This window comes from Astatotilapia calliptera, chromosome 2 (assembly GCF_964374335.1).
Source record: "Astatotilapia calliptera chromosome 2, fAstCal68.1, whole genome shotgun sequence".
In the NCBI taxonomy this organism is placed as follows: domain Eukaryota; kingdom Metazoa; phylum Chordata; class Actinopteri; order Cichliformes; family Cichlidae; genus Astatotilapia; species Astatotilapia calliptera.
This window is the reverse complement of record NC_137423.1, coordinates 7,199,414-7,220,020: the sequence shown is the minus strand read 5'-3', so window position 1 is coordinate 7,220,020 and position 20,607 is coordinate 7,199,414. Positions and strand designations below refer to the sequence as shown.

The following is a 20,607-nucleotide window of genomic DNA, read 5'->3' as shown; positions in this document are numbered from 1 at the left end:
AATACAGACTAGACTGCAAACATGTTTACATAGTGACTGATTGACAACGAGAGCCAAACTAATCCTACTGGAATGGGATGCCGTATATCAAGTTAAAATGCCAAACGGGACCAGACTTGATGACAGCTCTTGGTGTTTGCTACGGAAAAGTTGAGTTAAACAGCAAGGAAAACATGAAACAAGACAGTGGCGGGGAAAAAGAACGTTATAATTGTTAAAGAGTTTTAAATACTGATGATCGTGCCCTCTGAGAACAGTCTCTACACACTTCTTAAGATGCCTAACTTGCTATGAGGATCATTCAAATTTTCAGAAGATTATTTTTTAGACTATGATGGTAGTGTTGAATAAAAAAACATTTAGCTTGTAAGACTGTTAAAGATTTGAATGAAATTCTGAGTACTCTGTGGAACAAAACAGCCAAAAGGTGTTTTTAAAGTGAACCAAATTAATATTTATCCCATCCAATAAAATGAAAGAGCCTATGGTGTGATAGCATGATATAAGAATGTTTACCAGGGCAGCATAACTTTTTTGTAGACCCAAAGAAATGGCTTCTGTTGAGTTATACAATATGTTGATAAAGTAATCAATGGAACATCTTAAATTTGGGAACAGTGTTGCTGCATCTCTTACACCTTTTCCATTGATGCAGTGCTGCTGCAAGTGTCCTGTCTGGAAGTAGTTCAATATATTGCCACCAAAGAAAGCTGGTACTGGTGCCAAAGGTGACACCACAAAATTGCTCAGCCCGAAGTTGGAATTTAACCCTTTTTTGCAGATACAGCCAGCCATGATTATTTTGCCACTGAACATCAACATGTGCTTGTAACACTACATAATCAACAGGTTTTAGGACTGATTATTAAATGTGGGCCTGATCTCAAAAGGAACCAAGGCAGAAGCTTAGTTGCAGTGCCAGCACAGGCTGATAGAAGAGAGGCAGTTGAGAGCTATTTAAGACTGATGCATATCGAAGTTCCAGTTGTTATTCATCATTATTTGGATTTCTTTGCAGTCTGGATTAGCCACTTCAGAGTGTTTTGTTTTTTTGCTACACAAACGCTATTGATAGGTACACATGGAGAAGCCATCATTGTCTTTCATAGTGACAAAAAGCTCTTATTAAGTCCCGCTCTCTCTTCTTCTGTCTGAACTATAAGATGGAAATCCTTTGAATCTGGCCTCCCAGAGGCTGTTGGCATTTTTAGGCATTTTGATCCAAGTATCTTCTTTCTGTGGCCCCAGGCTGTTTTGAAAGGCTGCCTGACAAAGGTCTGTACTCTCCTGTATCATTCCATGATGTCATTCCCAGTTTGTGGTCATTGTCATTCTTTCCTGCAAAACAGACTGAGATATGTTTAGTTTTCTTGTCACTTTTTTTGCAGTACCTGCCATGCATTACTATGACTACAAGCTATGCAGGAATGTAATTTTGGAAGGAAGTATTCTGTTAGAGAAGGATTCAGGCTATATTGAGGAAGTACCTTTCATCACTTACCTTAAGGATATGACAGTCTACCACATGACCTGCTAACTGTAAAGCTTAAATGATGAGGTGTTATTTCAGGAGGATAATAAAGTTTGTTTTTTCCAATTTGATAAAATGTACTAAGAAAATCATAATCAGTAATCATAGATAAGACAGAAGTTAAACCGTTGCTTTAATTTTATTATCCTTTATGGCCTTTCAATTAAATGTAAGGAAATTAAAGGCCATTATAGGCCAGCTGTTTTCAAGTGCAAGTATTATTACAGACAGATTCCCAAGTGGAAAGAGTCAAAGCTTATATCCTTTTGACATGGAGTAAAAGGTCTAAGTGAAGCATGCACAAGGCATGCATACATACAGCCTTTTCAAGATGCTAGTCACTGTCATCACACAGAAGTTTTTACATTAAAAAAAATGTGCTGTTTTGAACAATTTTCATGAAACTATCAGGGCAGAGATATAGAAGAAAACTCAACCAAGTCTTTGTTACATGAAGTAGTTGCATGAACATTTTCAGAATTCTTGTTAAGGAGGTTTTAATAATCATTTAGGGGCATTACCGCTTATGGTTCAATCTCCAGGTCTTCCAGTGCATTTGTTGAAGTGTTGTTGGGCAGAAAAAAATGCTGTACAAATGGGTGAATACTGCTTGTAGTATACAGTGTTTTAAACGGTCAAAGAGACACTGCCTACACTGCTTACAGAGAAGCATTAGAAATGCCACTGATTAAGCTAGTCACAACATAATTAACATGCAGCACTGAGCTATGGCTGTTACTACTCCCATACAAGATTGGATTCTGTAGTGTTGACAGTTTAATGCAGTCGCTTCGGTCACTGACACAAATGAGAAATCCCTGTCGGTAAGATGCTAATCGATCTCTAATCCTGTGGTTATGATCTTCTTAACCACAGCCAAAGCCTTCTGAGAACTGGTGTGTTGACATGGTGACATTAGTGAAAGAGGAAGTAGCAGGAATTACACATTTGAAAGCGGTTGACTGATGGCTTTTCCATTCACACTTATGAATGGAAAGGTGTATCTTTTGACTATAGTGTTTTTAGATATAATCACTAGCTTTCATGTGGATTTGTGCAGTATATATCCGTAAGTATGGACTGTTAGCAAAAACATGTATACCTTTTAAACAAAAATCCAGATGGTAATGAAATTATAATGTTCTCAGCAAATGCCTGTCAGTCTGGGTACAGATTGGTCTTTATAAACACATGCACGTTTAGAGTGGGAGGTGATCACATGATGGTTTACTCAACTAGATGACAGATTAACCCCCTTTCCATTTCAGTGTGTCTGAATCCCTGTATATTTGTTCTCATATTGTTGTAAAAGTGGCTACGCATGCTGAGGTTTCAGGTTAGCTGAAAACCAGACACTGCCATATTAATCAAATAAACTTGGGTAGGACATCAAGAATATGTAGGCTGTTTGATATCTACTGAATCGGGGCCAAGATAACTGTTATTCCTCTGCTGTTGGACTCCATGCCACCCCCCCTTGGCTTAGTCATGATAACAGCTGGAGGACACATCATAAAAACATGCTTCTGCAGCCACAACTCAACGAGTTTTTCTTTTTTGTTGGTATAACAATCATTTTCTCTCGCATGTATTATTTCTGTCAATTCAATTTTGTGTGTTCTGTTTTTGTTCTTTCGTTTTTTCCCCCCACAAGTAGATACTACTTTTTTTTTTTTTAATCATTATTTTAACATTATGGATAATTTTCCATTCTCACATGGACTTCCATAAATTTCCATAGTGGATATTTAAGGCTGTATCTACCAGAGCAGACTTACACAAGAAACGTGCTGATGTGATGCAGAGAGGTTCAGCTTATCTATTAAAATCTGCAGGTACTTCATTTGCACAGCCAAATATATTCAAATAATGTCAGTCGTTGCACTTGGTGAAAGCAGCATTATCCAGTTTGACCAATAGCAGCTTATATTTACTCAGTGTCTTTATAGGTTCTCAGGCATCAAAGTTATAACGACTGAATGACTTTCTGGTTTGTGAAGATGTTTCACAGGTAAATCTGTGTGTGCTAATGGTAAGAGTGTAATTCTGTTTAATGATGGTTTTTCATGGTGGACACAGACATGTATCGCTCCTCTGTCAAGCCAGCTGTTCCTGTCCCCCTGTTCAAAATTTTAACAGGAGTGTCCTTGAAAGAGGGTATTTTAGGTGCAGATTTACAGCTTAGCATCGTCTTGTTGAGCTGGCTCTGCTCTGTTCAGTTCAATTCAATTCAGTTCAATTCAATTTTATTTATACAGCGCCAAATCACAACAACAGTCGCCTCAAGGTGCTGTTGTTCCATGTATCCATGTAGTGTTTGTTATTTTTTGATATTTTACTTGGTGTACCCTTTGGGAGTTAGTTTAGTCTTTTTTTTTCTTTTTTTTTTCCAAGCATTAATAGCTAGTGGGTCATCTGAGAAATGACAAGTTAGGTTTAGGAATCAGCTTCTTGGCTCTTAATGGGGGGAAAAAACTAAGGTTGTTTTAGTTCTTAGAATATTTTAATATGCCAAAGTGTTTCAAGGCCTCTTTAACCTTTGTTACATTCACATTTGATGAGACTGTCTTATGACCTGCTCACGTGTCCAACTTAATGCCAGAATTATGTAATGCACTGTCCATCTATCCAGGGTGTGCTCATCTCCTCACTAGATACTGTATACTCTAGCAGAGACATTAGTCCACTGCAACCTATAATGAAGTGCATATTAATTAAAATTGGTTAGAATTATTAAACAGCCATCTAGAATCCAGCAATGAGAATATCTGCTGCTACCTTGGGATGTCTTTGGCTTTCTGTGTATGTTTATTTTGCCTGATGGGGCATGTCTGCCTATGACAAGGTGAACATACTCATCTTGTTCAGCTGTCAGCGCTGTGTGTTCATGCACTGAAAGAGAAAGGAGGAGAGATCAAGGCAGCCTGGCACTTAAACTGCAGTGTGACACACACATACACATTCACAGACAATAAGGACCACTGTGAAGAAGTGACAGCCGGCTGTGTGCCAGGGCTGAACAGCCACCCTCTGCAGGGAAGCTGTTGGTAACTGTTGTTACTTACCACACTCACTCTGACAAGAAACATAACTGACATAATAACAGCATCTTACTGTGAACATCAAGCACTTTAGAGTATACTTAAAGTATCTAGAGTGCCCTAATAGAGACTGACATTAGAAAGCCAGTAATCATAGCTTTCACCATCCCTATAATACGATCATTTCCAGTGTCTTCTTGCATAAGTCCCCATTTTCACTCACATTTCTATTCTATTTTGCAGCATCTGCTGTTGCGTGACCTACCAAGAAAGTTGGCTTGTGGCAAGTACAAAGTCAGACACTCAGCACCCTGATGAAGTGTTAAGTCTGAACTCTCTAAAAACACTTAATGTTCATTGTAGAAGGATTGTGAGTTTTCAGGAGTAACATAAAAGCCAAGCAGGCAGAGAAACTTTCCTTTTTGTTCTTTTCTCTAGTTTCCAGGAGACAGATAGCTGAATGTAAGGATAGACAGCTGCTCGTTCCAAAAAATGTTCAGTTATCTTTGATAACCAGCTCCACAGCCTGGGCGGGCGTGCTTTAATATTCCACATCAGCCTTGCCAATTTTGTTGTTTGGACTGATGAGTCACAGCCCTTTTTTTTTTTTTTAAACTTTCTTTTTTCTCTAAGAAAGGCCAAATTCAAAATGAAACTACAAAAGAACATTTTGATCGTTGTTCAGCTCAGTACTTGTGCATGGCTGACATTTAGCATCAACATCAAGTACAGGAACTGTAAAACATTTTTATTAATATTTTTAAAGGAAAAGGAAAACCACTCGAAGGCACTCTTGAAGTAGATACTGTTATGCAGTTGTCTTGTAATTTGCTGTACTTCCTCATGAAACCCACAGCTAGAGTTAATAATTTTCTTTGTAATACCCCATAAAATGAAAACATTTAAAGTTTACTTGAAGGTTTTGCTTTTCTTCTCATTAAATGTGAGATGAAGTTCAAAAATGACAGGGATCTGTGCAGCCGTGCAAAAGTATAGTCTGTCAAATTATTTAGGTTAATTTAAAATATTCAGCACTTGCTTTGTGTAGAAGATAAAGGGAGAACAAAGTTACATGTGAAGTATGGCCTGTACAGACAGTACTGCCATCACTACTGCTCTGAAAGGATCTGCAATATATTGGGAATATTATGAGATATTATCAAAGCTCTCACAGATCAAAGCGTCACAAGCGTGTCCTCTAATCGTTATCTATAATTACAGGCCATACCTCTTTCATGCAATCTCCCATTGCTCTATTGATTGCCCTTATTCAAAGGCAAAGTGGGTCACTTTGCATGCATCCGTTTAACTCGAATTTATTTACTGCTCTGTTGATTTTTGACGTGGCCTTAGACTGGCAAACATTTGCAAATGTTCAACGCTCTCCAAGAGATACTTGTAAAGATCTCTCTTTGGGTCATGTGCTGACCTCTCTCAACATCTTCTGGAACCTACTGAGTGATGTACAAAATGCAGATTTGTTGTGCAATAGGCAGCTTTCAAGGCTATAATTAAACTACAATAAAACATGTTAATTAATATTAAGGCTTTACAAGAATTGTTACCAGGATTTCTTTCTGTATGCAGTAATTGGAACTATTTGATAGATCAGGCAGAATGATGTTTCTGCACTGTCCAGGGATGTTTCTAATTGGGTCATGAGCTGGTTTCCTAGTTTTCTTAGTTGAGGCGCTGGGGAGCTGGACTCTTTCTGACTATCAAGGGAGCAAGTGTGACCTGTGCTGCATGGCTGACTGACAGTCACAGTCACATAGCAACAGTTTCAGGCTGCTTTATATAAAAAGACTATGCTCAAGTTCCCTTCCTTTTGCTTTAGGCTTGCTATGTTTTGATGTACATGATTGGCTGAAGATCATGCCTTGGCTCTTGTCACAGCAGTGTTTGTTGGGCATCGGAGTGTTTATCGCAGAGCTGGTGGTTTGATTCCCGGCCTTGTTTTTTTTCTTTTTTTTTTTTTCCCTTTTTTTTTTTTTTTTAACCAACCTGCTGGAGCCTAATTCAGGTGACACGGTGAGCGATAAGACGCACTCATAGACTCTGTATGAGGATGATGGCCAAGCGCTTTGAAGCTGCATTCTTTTTTTGTTGCCGTTTATTGCAGTAAGACATCCACAGGTAACACTCAGCTTGTGGTTTCACAGTTGGACGCCACTAACCAATTAGTTATGGTGGCTGCTTTTGCCTGTGGGCAGACTACAAGTTCATCATCACAGGGCTTACACAGAGAGACAATTTCAAATATAGACATAATTAGCAGTAACCTTACTAGCATGGTGGCTCCAGAGTACAGTGGTTTACGCATTTGCCTGACAAGCGAAAGATTTTTATTCTGGGAGGGGGGGCTTGTGTCAGGAAGGGCACCCAGCATAAAAGTCCCACTGTGGCAATGTCTCATGAATAAGGGAGCAGGTCGCTGCTACCTTATACCACAGTGTAAAACAAATAGATACTTAAAATCCTCTCAGTTATTAAGTCACCTAACTTTGACTGGCGACATTTGGATACATTTTCTTTCTATGATTGTTTAATTTTACACATGTTCTTGCTTTTCTATTTATTGATTCATTGATTTTATTTATTTATTTTTGTATAATAATAAGTCTATATTTGCTGATCGGTGCCTTGGCACACAACACTGATTGTGATTAGTGTTTAAGGACCGTAGTTTGAGTTTCACTCTGTGAATAGGTTTTATAGGTTCACTGCAAACAAATCTACTTTATGGGATTAATAAAGTTATCTGGATCTGAAAAAGTTTAAAGTAGTTTTTAATTAACGTTGCTTGCGTGTATTTGGACTACGGGAGGAAACCACAGCACCCAGATGAAACCCACTGAAAGCAACATGCTTGAGAACGTTTTTCATGTAGGTAAATGTTTTAATGACTAAACATCAACATGCTTGCATTGCCCCTTTGTACAACTTACAGCTAAAACCACTAAATGTTAGACAGAGTTGACATTTACATTTTAACTAGAGTTAATATTTAGTTGTTGTAGGTAGTTGCTGATGGTATTCAGTTTTAATTCAGCATAAATGTTCTGGAATTCTTGAATCAACTAGAATCATCCGCTTCAGTCTCTTATAAAACATCTTTCTGTTGTTTAAAGCGAAAGGTAAAACTGTTAGTCTTGTTTCACTGGAGGTATCAAGATGACTCAGGTTCACCATGAATGGAGGCTTTTAATACTGAGTGGGATGGTTTTCATTGTCTCGCACACAGCGTTGTACACATGACTCCGTTCCCACTCACCCCAACATTCCTAACCCCCTCAGTCCCCATCCCATTCAGACACCAGCGTACACACACACACACACACACACACACACACACAGTTACACACATATTGGTAACCCCCCAACAACAATGCATGCTGTCACCAAAATCTGGAAAGTGACACAATTGTGCCTCAGCTGACTGGCATTTGTCTGAACTAGCCTGCATGATACAGCATGTCAGTGTTTTTCTGCTATATCAGTGAATGTTTGTTTAGTCTATAAAAGATCTTTCCGTGTAGTTACAGTCTACATAAGTTGATTTAGATTTCTCACTTGAAGGGTTAAATGCCTGGTTAGAAATTCTTGCAGCTACATCTGCTAACAACTAATTGCGGAAATTTCTCTTTGCTCAGAGAAACTCACTATTAAATGACTCCTAAACAATATTCCTTTTGTAGTGGGATTTTTTTTTTTTCAGTTGTTCTTGTTTTCCCATACTTTCAGGTCCAAGAAGCTGTATGGGAGAGGCAAAACCTTCAGTTTGTAACAGAAGAACATAATGCTTGCTAGATAACATCTGTTTGTATCCCTCAGTGCAAACATTAAGTTTATTTGATTGATTATTATTATTTGGTGTTCAGTTCAACCTATTAACTCATATTTGCTTTAGAATAAGTTTCAGAGTCTCTCTTTCTCTTTTTTTTATATTTGCTTTTCTTTTGGATTTGAATGAAAAGCTGTGTTTGTCAGCTCCTGAGACAGCAAGAGGGGTCCTGGTGGTGAATTTGAAACATCTATTGATTCACACGTAGTCTTAGAGAAATAAATACAACTGTGGAATATTTGGCTGGCTGTCTGTGTAAACATAGATCCTCACTTCTCAGTTTGTGTTGAGAAATCGGAATTTATTGGAAGATTGAAAACTCTAGGTGGTCCAGCTAATAGTGGCATATTGTGGTGATTTCCTTTCACCCATTTGGATCTCATCACCGAGCATGAAGTTTAATTGGCAAGATGAGAACCAGGGCCACACAAATATACTGTCAGCAGATGTTACTGTAACAAGCTGTAACAGTCTGGCAAATTATTCTAATAGCATATCTTGCACCTACATTAATAGATACATAGTCATTCTTCTCTTAAGCAGGGAAGATGAAACAGTGAGCTACTGTGCTATGACTAAGTGCTGTTGAAGTAAACAAATCTTGAAATGAATTATCACATTTTATAAATTCAAACAATGTTTTACACAAACATGGCAAAACCTATATGCTGATCATGAATTCGTGTACATCTGCTTAATTACAGCAGTTTACTACAAAAAGAAAAGAAAACCAATCCTAAACTCTGACAGTTGCCTGTTGTTAGTATCTCATTGGCGCTGCTACTAGCAGGGTAAAAAGTTCAGATTTCCCCTGGGCCCAGCCATGCTGAAGATACAAGCAGTCACTGTAGTGAAGGGGATAAAAGTTTGCGCTAGATGGCATGTGTTTAGCTTGTACAGTAGGAGCCCTGTTTTCTCTGACTGCAGCAGGTCAGCCTCTGTGTAACGACAGCAGCAGGCAGAGGAGCTGGACCAAAGCCAGCCCTTCAATTCAGGGAGCCTGTTTGTTACAAGTTGGCAACAATTTAATTTTGGCAGGGTATTTACTGTACCCAAGATTGGCAAAGGCAAGCTCTGCTAGAAATATTGTATATGAAGCCCTCAATTGACCAGATACTGTAACTCCCTCTATATTGGCCTCCAATCTACCCTTCACTGCAGACTGCAGCTTGTTCAAAATGAGAGGCACACCTCTTAACTGGAATTGGCAGGTTTGACTCTATTACCCCTATCGTCGCTGACCTGCATTGGCTTCCCATCAAATACCGTATTGATTTTAAAATTCTATTGCTTACCTATAAAATTATAAATAACATTGCTCCCAGCTATCTTGTTGAACCTCTCAGCTTGTACACTCCTGGGAGAGCACTGAGATCAACAGGCCAACTGCTCTTTGTGCAACCTAGGTCACGGCTGAAGAGCAGAGGTGATTGCACTTTTGCCATAGCTGCACCCAAACTCTGGAATAATCTTCCTACTGCTATTCGCATATCTGAATCGGTTCAATCTTTTAAATCGCAGTTGAAAACCCATTTATTCAATCTAGCCTTCCCTAGTTAGTGTCTGTATCCTGCAAATGTTTTTTATGTAGTTTTAATAATTTTATTCTATTTTATTGCTGAATAATCTCTTAGTCGAGTTGTGTTTGTATTTTCTTTTGCATATTTTCACTGCGCTGCGGCTAATTGGTGCTCTCCACCTGTTGGTGTATTTATACCCTGTTAATGTTTCTTTCTCTAAATTATTGCATTACTGTAAAGCACTTTGGTGTACCGCTGGTTTTAAATGTGCTATACAAATAAAGTTGTATTGTATTCACATACACACTGATATTAATTAAACTGACTAAATTACTACCAGACTGCTAAAACCTCTCTTGTATAGACCGGTGGACTTGTGCATTCACTGTTGTTCTAAATTGGCATTGTGACATTTAAAAAACAAAATATATTATTCAAAGCCAAATAGCACCCTTATGTAACCCAGGTCCCACGTAGCTATGGTAAAGCTAGAGTATATAGTACAATGAGACTGGGCCTGGGTTCGTAGTGCTACTAATAATGATACCTGATACCCTCTAATTTGCTATAATAAGGACCACCACAACTGTATTTTACACAAATTTATCCCTCACCGGGTATTTATTTAGACAAAAGAAATGAATAAAATAAAGAGTTACTTTAATAAAATGGATTGAATTCAAATAAACAAACAAAAATACTGTAAAAATGACTACATGGATTTTAAATAAAAGATTATCAACCCAAAATACCTCCTTTTTAGGTATTTCAACTGTTATTTCAGCTACAACAGCTCACACCTTTAACATGGATGAATTTCAACCTTTGACAATAACTTTGATCAACTACACACTTACTCAATTTAAACCGATTGTGTAACAGTGGGCCCACACACACACACACACACATACACTTTAACCTGTCCACACTACACCTGTAGCACGGTGCTTGATGCAGGCCTGATTCGAAGTTCGGGTGCGGTGAGGCCTAAAACTGATGGCCGCTTCACTCAAACTGAGCCATAAACAAAATACGTGCACTTTAGTTCCAGTTAGTACTCACGAGTCCAATGAGTTTGTTAGTGGGGCAATCAGAAACGGGCAGTTAGTTCACCAGTAGTGAAGACAGTCAGGGGTAAGAAAACAGTCAGGGGCGAGGAAACGGCCAGGGGTGAGAAAACAGCAGGGTCCATCCGGGCAGAAACCTCTCTCTCCCTCTCCTTTCAGAGCGTCCCTCGGCTTCTAAACATATTTAAACACTTGAGCTACAATACCAAATGCTATCACATAACGATTTAGCATTAGCATGCTTTGACTGAAAATCACAGAGCTAAACATACAGCATGGCATCACAGCACATAACGCGGTAAGCTGCGCTAATTAGCAAGCCGCTAGTTAGCATCACTATAACGAATAGTTACAGTACAAATGTCAAGGCACACAGTCTCATTTACCTCTTGCAGATCACAAATAAGTAATATAAGGACCACGGGTAGTCGACCTCAATGATACACTTAGATGCAAAATCCACACCACGTTTGCCTTACGACATCTCTCTCTTCAGACTTAGCTTCTGTGTCCGCTCCCACAGATTCACACAAACCTTACCACTTGTCCCGCCCCCATAACAGAGAAGAGTGACATTGACTGCACAACAACCAATGACAATACCATATTGAGATAACTGACACTAGATGGGTAAATAACCTTAGGTTACACCCCAACATATTTAGTGTGCACAGAAAATGAACTCTAAATCATGAAACCCTTTTACTTATTGGACTCTTAACTGTAAATGAAATACATTTGTACCAAAGCATATGATTTTTAAACGTTTTATCAACTATTTATAGTTTAACCATTTTTTATTACAGTACACTTTTTCTTTATACTGCAAGCCCGAATAATTGCAGACAGGGCTACACTTACAATAGGTGATACTTTTATACAACTGGTATAAATACTGTTTGTTACTTAAAATCTGCAATATTTTAGAGACCAACATTCAAGAATATGACTGAGTGTATATATATTTTGAATGAGCTACATTAGGAACTAACAGTGATTGTAGGCTGGGGTGTTTTGCTACTCTTTCATGTCATGTCACCTTTTAGAAACCAACTAACACACTGCTCATTTAGTTTGATAGTGCAACAATCATTATGCAATATCTCTAGTTTTCTTGCTCAGAACACTACTGGCTCCCACCCCGAGTCCGTCTTGGTAACAATGTCAACTTAATACCTGCAGTGGAGTAGCTTAGCTTACAGTACCGGTCTTGAGTGATGTTATCCCCATCAGCTTGCTTGTAACAGAAGATAAACTCTAATCTTGACTAATCTAGCCAGCTGCACCTCCCTTCTTTGGGGGCTAGCTTGACAGCTCCCCCCACTTGGCTTTAGACCAACTTTGACACCATCGTTATATGAAAACAAGAAGCTTATCTGCATGTGGTGTAGTGTGATGTTGTGAACTGAGTTATTAAATGAAATTTTTATCCTGGATTTGTTTTTCTCTGATAGATCTATAGCTCTGAGTACAGGGAATATTGACTCATGATACCCTATGATATAAGCGAACTGTCAAGATCATATGTTACTTGCCTTTTAAACTATTTCCCCCGGGGCAGCACAGGGCAGAGATGCTTTAAACTTAATATTCATTTTCACAGCATGTACTTCAGAGCTCAGTTCCATGTTAATCCTACTGCAGCAGGAGTAGAAACAACCGGATCTGTCACCAGTCCATACAGTATCAGATTGCTGACAGTATGCAGGCTTGTGTATAAACAGTAAGTAATACAAACTCTATGTAATAGAGTGTGGGCTGTCGGTTTACATGATCCTTTCATGGAAAATTCCTTTAAAGAAGTTGTTACTTACAGGTTATTTGAGCATTTTAAGAGTTTACCTCCTAATTACAAATTAGTTTACAATATGCCACCAGAGTGCTATCGTAGAAATGTCTTTTTCTTTATTTTATTTTTATTGACATTTCACCATGTAGAAGATGTTTGCCCACACAGAATGATAGGTAGGTCCGTAGTTTTCTGCTTAGGGACTCTCGGTTCTTGGTTTGCAATTGTTACACCAGCTTTTGAACAGTTCAAACCTTTGACATTGAAATGATGGCTCCTCTAACTGTTTTCAGCATTTCCACTGGTAGATTGCTCCATTACATCACAACAATTACCTGAAGAGAGCAGCATTTCTACTCCACATTGTGCCCATCAGTTCTGGGAATCTGTCAATGAGTCACACAGCTTCTTCTTTTCTCCAAGCATAATATTTGTCTCTGATCTGGCACAAACATCTACATTTTCTTAAAACAGATGATTTCCATATCTTGTAATATTACAGATACAGTTATAGTCTTTTGTTTTTGTTTGCTACTTTTTTCTTTTGAGGGACTGACCCACCCGCAGCTCAACATGATTAACTTTAGTAATTTACTCAAATGTGGCTGAGCTAGTCATCCAATTCATGGAATGACTATAGTGCCAAAAAGATAAATCTGAGATGTGTTATCTCCAACATTTTGTCTGTCTGTGTTATATCAACAGCAGAATTGACCCATATAAGACTTCTTTCTTTTTTTTGCTATTTCTTGTTATTTTTGATATTTAAGAGAACATTACAGCCACAATGCTTTCAGCCCTACTGCTTTGAAAAAAGAATTTTGGAAGTATAGTCCATTATTTTGCTCTTTGAACGCTACAGTATTGGTCCAGGGATTCTTTCTTAAAAACACCCTGAACCCCTGGGGAGAGGTACAATGGCAGGATTTCTGTGCATTTTGGGAAAGGAAAGCTTGGCTTCAGTGTTTCATTTTCCTAGTGGAAGCTCACTGCTAACTTGGAATGACAAACATCCATGGTTCCCTAGGGTGAAAAAAAGCACTTAGCTTTGGGAATCTGTCAGGGAACAGGGATTCCATTACCTTCCAGTTACCTATTGAAAGTTTGATTCCTTGACATGGGAGAGTGAGTGGCATCTGTGAATTTTGTAGTCTTTGATGCTTTGTGTTAAGTGCTCATCTGTGTTTGGGTAGTCTTAGGGGGTGTAGGCATATATTTAGCTGGATATATTTTTTTAAAAGTGTAGTTCAACATTCAAAATGAATTTAAGTTGTATTAAAGGGGCCCTGTTAAAATCATATCATCATATAGATCTGTATTTTTAGATCTGCTAAAAATGGCATTGCACGATTCACAGTTTAAATTCTTATTTGTACAGCCTTTCAGTTAAGACTGTCTGAAACAGCCAGTTTTTAGCTCCCTTCCTTGTAAGACGACTTTCTTTTATTTGGTTGCCCATTATAAACAGAAGGTTTGAACAGCAGATGGGTGGGACTTCAGAGCAGGTGGAAAAAAACCAACTGTCTCAAAACAAGTGTGTAGCCTGTGGTTGTGGCTTAGAGCAATTTCTTAACCATATGTTTACATTAATTTTGTAAGCTTTTGGTCATGTTTAACTCAAACATTGTAATGCTTCATCATAATTACACTGTTGAACAAAGCGCGTCTCAAACGTCCAACAGCAGAAGTCACAGTAAACAGGCTGATTATCTCCGACTGATCTCGTGTTGATACAGTGTTTCAGCAAAGCTCCCAATTTGTTCAGTCCTTCTGAGGACAGAGCTTAATAATGAGACTAAAGAAGAGCATGTTGAGACACGCAAACAGCTTAAACCAAAATCTAGTTCTAAAATAGAAATTTAGAAGTGTTTTGGTTTGCCTTGGCTGTGATACAGGCCCCCTTTTAATATTAAAGCATGAAGATGAATGTAATCATTATCTTCTTACTTGTTTCTAGCAGTAAGATCTGTTGCCTGGATACTGTCTGAAGGATGGTGCTTTTAATGTGCGTTCTGCAAAATTTTGGTTTCCAGTTTGACATTTTCTGTCATAATGTCTTTACTTAAAGCTTAAGACCTTTTTTTCATAGGGTTATTATTAGCTTGGACATTAGGTTGTTTAAGATCAGTACAGAATTAAAACTGTACAAGCTCTAAATCATACTCCCAGTAACAAGGTTTTTGTGTTATCTTGTTGTGGTTTCTGTACTTGCTAATAAAAATATAGAGAAAACACAACTAGGAGTTAACTTATAAAACTTGCTAATATAATGAAGGAACTCATTATGTTTGGACTAGTAATACATCTAAACTATTTTAAAGTGTTTTAGGCCTTTACCACGCTGTCTTTGTACATTTAACCACTGAGTCAAGTCTTTCAGTAGCTATTGGAGATGTGTTTACTTGGTAGCTTAAATGGCCCTCTGTTTCAATAAAAGCACCTATTTAAACCTGTTCGATCTAACACTGGCGTCAAGATGTCCATCCAGCTAGACCAAGACCGAAGTGGCTGTCTATTTTACTACAGCTTCCAGTGTGGCTACTGGATAGATGTTTCCGTCATTCACAGGAAAACTGTAGCAGGCAGGATATTGGAGACTAGGAGAGGCCCCTGTAAAAACCTGCGCGCTTGCAAAGCTTAGGTCAGACGGCCAGTATAGACACGGAGGTTCTTTGTTTCTGATCCTACAGAGCTGTGGGGAGCAGTCAGTTAAATTCAGCTAGGTATGGTATGCATGGTATGGTAAGGCATGGCTCTGCATGAGATGGTTAATGTTTAACCTCAGTAACCATCATTATTGGGTTGTTTTTTTTATCTGTATTGTATCCAGAGGACTTGGCCCTAAAAAGGCTAGACTATAGCTCAAAGGTCATATCACTCTTGTCATTCATTGTGAGCAACTTTGTGGGGTCTGTGTCAAACTGGAACGCCATTTCTTCATCATTTTTTTTTCCCCTTCACAAAGTTGTCTTTTATAAATGAATTCACCCTTTCGCTTGCTGTGTCTAACTTCACTCAACATGTGTGTAACATGATCTGGGTTAGTAGAATGGGGATTTGTAGCAGCTAAATTGAAGAGCCAGAATCTGTGCCACTGAGAGGAATTCAAAAGCCCCTAGAGTATTTCCTGAGTAGAGGGGGGTTTGAAGGTTTATTCTCACTCATGTTCATCCCATAAAGCCAGTTTGGGGGTGACAGTTAAGGGCTTGTATGCCCCTGTCCTACCCAAAAGGCTAAATGCAAATATAGAAATATATTAAATTCTCAATTGTAGTTATAAAAAAAATCAAAAGCAGGTTTCACATTCATAATTTTGTACCTAACAAAGATACATTGTTTTAAGACAAAAAAAGACATATAACCCCCTCTTATCTTAAAAATTTCCATGCGAGCAGCCTTGCAAAAGTAGCAAATAGGCCTCTACTGCTGTCAGTGTTTTTTGTTCTCCCAAGCACTTTAATGGCACAGTTGAACAAATATTTGTGAGTCAATATACAGATATCAAATGTCAGTTATAGCACCCACACCTGTGTTGTCCTCTAAGGACCTCGTTTGTGGGACCAGTATTTAGCTGTCATGTGCTATCTCTTTAATAAGTGCATTAAAGTGAGTCTGCTTGCCCTCAGTTGGGACATTTCTCTTTGCAGCAACACTGTAAACTGGTAGGATTGATATTAGAGTTTTACTTTCGCTTAATGGATGTATTGGTAAAGAATTTTGACTGATTTCTTTACAATTCAGCAATAAATTTGGTCTCACATCGTTCAGTTGTGTGTGAGGCCTTTAGACAAATCATCCATAAGTGTATACTATATGTTCTTTAAGTGTCAGCTCAAATGGATCACCATAACGTCTTTCATTCAAAAGTGTTGTTGCATTAGTCTGCCTATTGCCCACTAGACTACCGTGAACACAATTAAATATTGATTTAGGAAGTGTCACACAACGGTTTCATCCCTGTTCCTGTGTAAACACACTCGCCACATGCACCTTTCTGAAGCTGGCAACCAACCCAAAAATATAAGCATCACCTTGCAGCTAAAACAGGACATTTTAATCAACTTAAACCTGCCTGTCATCTCATAATATACCTCACCTTGGACTGTACTCCATCGTCCATTTTAGTCCCCTCTTCTTTTTTGTCTTTTACCCTGACAATTGCCAAGTCATTCCCAGGACAAAAATATCTTCCCCTCATGTCGACTCAAAGACCCACCAAGCATAGAAGAGTATTGGAGGAGAAAACACTGGAGGGAGTTGGGGTGGAAGTGAGCATCTTTGGGGGCCAGGACTTCAGTTAATCCACAACCCAAACATTGTTCCATCATCTAATCTGGGTGGAAATGGGACGGACTGGCTGGAATACTAACATTTAGCTCACAGCGCTGCCATTTTACTTGCAGGAAATTTGGCATGTTTAATCAGAGGGGGCTTATCCAGAGTTGAGGGAAAAGGGAGGCATAAAGAAGAGAACTGGGCATTGGAATTCAGACAGTTAAAGCTCTTAGGAAAACATGTTTGGAAGAGAGCTGTCTCCTCTGCTCTAATTCAAGGTGTATAGTTTGAATGTATGTTATACTGCTATAGTCTAAAGGGTTAGCAGAGTAACAAGCTAAATAGAATTTTAGGTATTTTAAACACTGTAGCACTTTGAAAAGCCCCCTTGTTGTTATTCACAGCTAAATATACAATAGCACTGGGCATGCCTGAGTAGAAAAGGAACTGTATTGTGTGTGAATGGTGTGTGGGAGTGTGTGGCACACTTGGTAAGCTGTTTTTTCCTCATTGAGTAATAATCACAATGAGAGAGATTAATTTGTAAAAAGAAACCTTTTGATGGTGTAGGTTAGAGTTCAATGAAACAGTTTTTACAAACCTAATTAATACAACATATTTTGTTTGCATTCCTCCTGTTCTTCCGGCTTGTTCAAAGCCATGTTTGAATAGTTAATTCAGAATATGAAAAAAACAAATCAAGTAAAGAAAGTATATTAACCATCAAATATCTAGCTATCTAGCAACTATTTTCTTCTGCTGATTGTCCCCTTGTGGGACAATCAAAGGATTATTCTATTCTATTCTATTCTATAGCATAATTGTTTTCTGCTCTCTTGGTTAGAAATCTTTTCCCAATCCAAATTTCTCCTACTGCGCTCACATACAGCTTTACAATTTGCTACACAAACGATTTATTCTGCAATTTCTCCAGTGTTGTGTAGTACTTCAGCCCTTACTTTAACATAATACGGTATCTGCAGTTCTTTTTTTTCTTTCCTTCTTTCTTTCTTTGTTTTTTTTTTTTCATATTAAATGCCAATGCTTTATTCTTGAGATGTTTGAAATTTGACCTTCTTGTTTAGTGTCAAGCTTCATCAAAAGATATGTTTATGTGAATGCTGAGCCATCTTTTCATCCAGCATTTCATCTTTGATGTGAAAGGAAATGACAAAGAACGGCTTTTACGGCCAAATTTAAAGAACTAACAAAAACAAAATGGCGAGTTTTCTCCTTGCTCGTGTCCTAATGGGATTAATGGGTTAAAATGCTTAGTTTTATATAATAATGGCTGTTGAATTTAAAAAGATCCATATAAAAAATAGTATAATACTTTTTAATGTCATTGGTTATTAAATGAAAAAACCTGTGCTGTTATACACCGTTGTTTACACCATTATGGGGTATTAAATGAACAGCTGCATTGGCATTGCCCACATTTCTATCATGATCCATGGAAAATATTCAAAATTTAAAGGGAAAATCCTACTTAATGTACCTGTTTAAAATGTGATGACAACGTGTTTACTTTGCAAGAGGCCACAGCTTGCATGGTTTCCAGTTGACATTATGAGTTTAACTCCCAATGATATCTATTGACACCATATATTTAAAGATTTATGGATGCAGGAAAGGCTAAGACTGCATCTTTTGCAAGCACCCTTTGAAAAGTAAACTAACTTGGATGACATGTGCAACTAGTAAATTAAAAGTAGTTTTTGAATACTCCCTTAACAAGGTAGTGGCAACAGATTAAATGTTAGTTTAAACTGTGAACTTAACTTTGTTAATATTGTGCCATATGTGTCACCTCTCTCATGAGTGGGAGTTGATTCATTGCTCTGTTGAAGAGAGATGCAAAAGTTGAGCCAAGTGTGGAAAACTTGCTACACTCCAAGTTCACCTACTAGTCTTTGGGAATTACTGTCACAGGGTGTTTAGCTGAATGTAACAGATTTGGTGTGTGTGACTGTGTTTGTCTGTCTTTTTCCTGCTAATTGAAACCAGGTGACAAGCGGTTGGGCACTTGCACGCTTGTATGCAAGGGTGAAAAGGAGAAGTGGTTACTATTAAAACTGACAGTCGTGTTGACCAGTGTCTCAAGAGTAGAAAATTATTTGTATTACGAGTAACATGTAGCAGCATCACCACCAACATGGGGCACTCAGCACTCAGGTACAGTTAAAAAGAAAAAAGAAAAACATGAAGGTCATAACACGAGAAAACCTTTCAACTTAAAAGCGGTTTTACCTTTGAGTGAGAGAGTCACTTTCTACTCACTGAAAACCAAAGAAAAAAAATCAGCAAGACAGAAAAAAGCCTGGTTGCATTTGGAAAGAACCAAACAGGACATGTGTTTTATATTCTGACATTTCAATTATGATATCTTAAAACTAGGGCCTCCAGTTAACTGACTTCTGTGTGTCCAGCATTACGTATCTCCATAAAAATCAGAATAACTGCAGTCTTTAAAGAGCTGCGGTGTTTTTACAGTGATGACTAACAAATGTTAATATCAAAAACTTCTGTCATAATGTAATCAGGATTATAAACCCTTTTTACAATATTACAATTCATAACAATAAGACTTATCAATTACCTTTAAATGAGTCAGCACTTTGCATGTGCAGTTTTAGGAAAGTTATTTAAGGATTCTAAGCAATCCTGTGAAAAACTAAGACACCCTATGATTCAGTAGCAGCAATATTGTGAATTACTTACTTTATCGGTATCTCACATTGTTGGCCCACTTTTCCTTATATCATCGCTTATCTTCAGTGAGGTTTGCCAGCAATAATGTACAGTGGGGCAAAAAAGTATTTAGTCAGCCACCGATTGTGCAAGTTCCCCCACTTAAAATGATGACAGAGGTCAGTAATTTGCACCAGAGGTACACTTCAACTGTGAGAGACAGAATGTGAAAAAAAAATCCATGAATCCACATGGTAGGATTTGTAAAGAATTTATTCGTAAATCAGGGTGGAAAATAAGTATTTGGTCACCTCAAACAAGGAAAATCTCTGGCTCTCACAGACCTGTAACGTCTTCTGTAAGAAGCTTTTCTGTCCCCCACTCGTTACCTGTATGAATGGCACCTGTTTGAACTCATCATCTGTATAAAAGACACCTGTCCACAGCCTCAAACAGTCAGACTCCAAACTCCGCCATGGCCAAGACCAAAGAGCTTTCGAAGGACACCAGGAAAAGTATTGTAGACCTGCACCAGACTGGGAAGAGTGAATCTACAATAGGCAAGCAGCTTGGTGTGAAAAAATCAACTGTGGGAGCAATCATCAGAAAATGGAAGACATACAAGACCACTGATAATCTCCCTCCATCTGGGGCTCCACGCAAGATCTCATCCCGTGGGGTCAAAATGATCATGAGAACGGTGAGCAAAGATCCCAGAACCACACGGGGGGACCTGGTGAATGACCTGCAGAGAGCTGGGACCAAAGTAACAAAGGTCACCATCAGTAACACACTACAACGGCAGGGAATCAAATCCCGCAGTGCCAGACGTGTTCCGCTGCTGAAGCC

The 20,607-nt window shown here is 38.4% G+C and overlaps 1 protein-coding gene and 1 long non-coding RNA gene across 12 annotated transcripts in view; one reads left to right on the top strand and one right to left on the bottom strand.

The window, feature by feature from the left end:
- LOC113031261 (LIM and calponin homology domains-containing protein 1) overlaps positions 1 to 20,607 on the top strand; it is an 84,006-nt gene that overhangs the window by 5,745 nt on the left and 57,654 nt on the right. The gene's annotated exons all lie outside the window — the stretch shown is intronic.
- On the bottom strand, positions 10,528 to 11,532 carry LOC145420456 (uncharacterized). Its single transcript, XR_013901768.1, has 2 exons — positions 11,390 to 11,532; positions 10,528 to 11,177 (listed from the first exon to the last, which is right to left on the bottom strand). It is a non-coding gene; the product is annotated as an uncharacterized LOC145420456 (long non-coding RNA).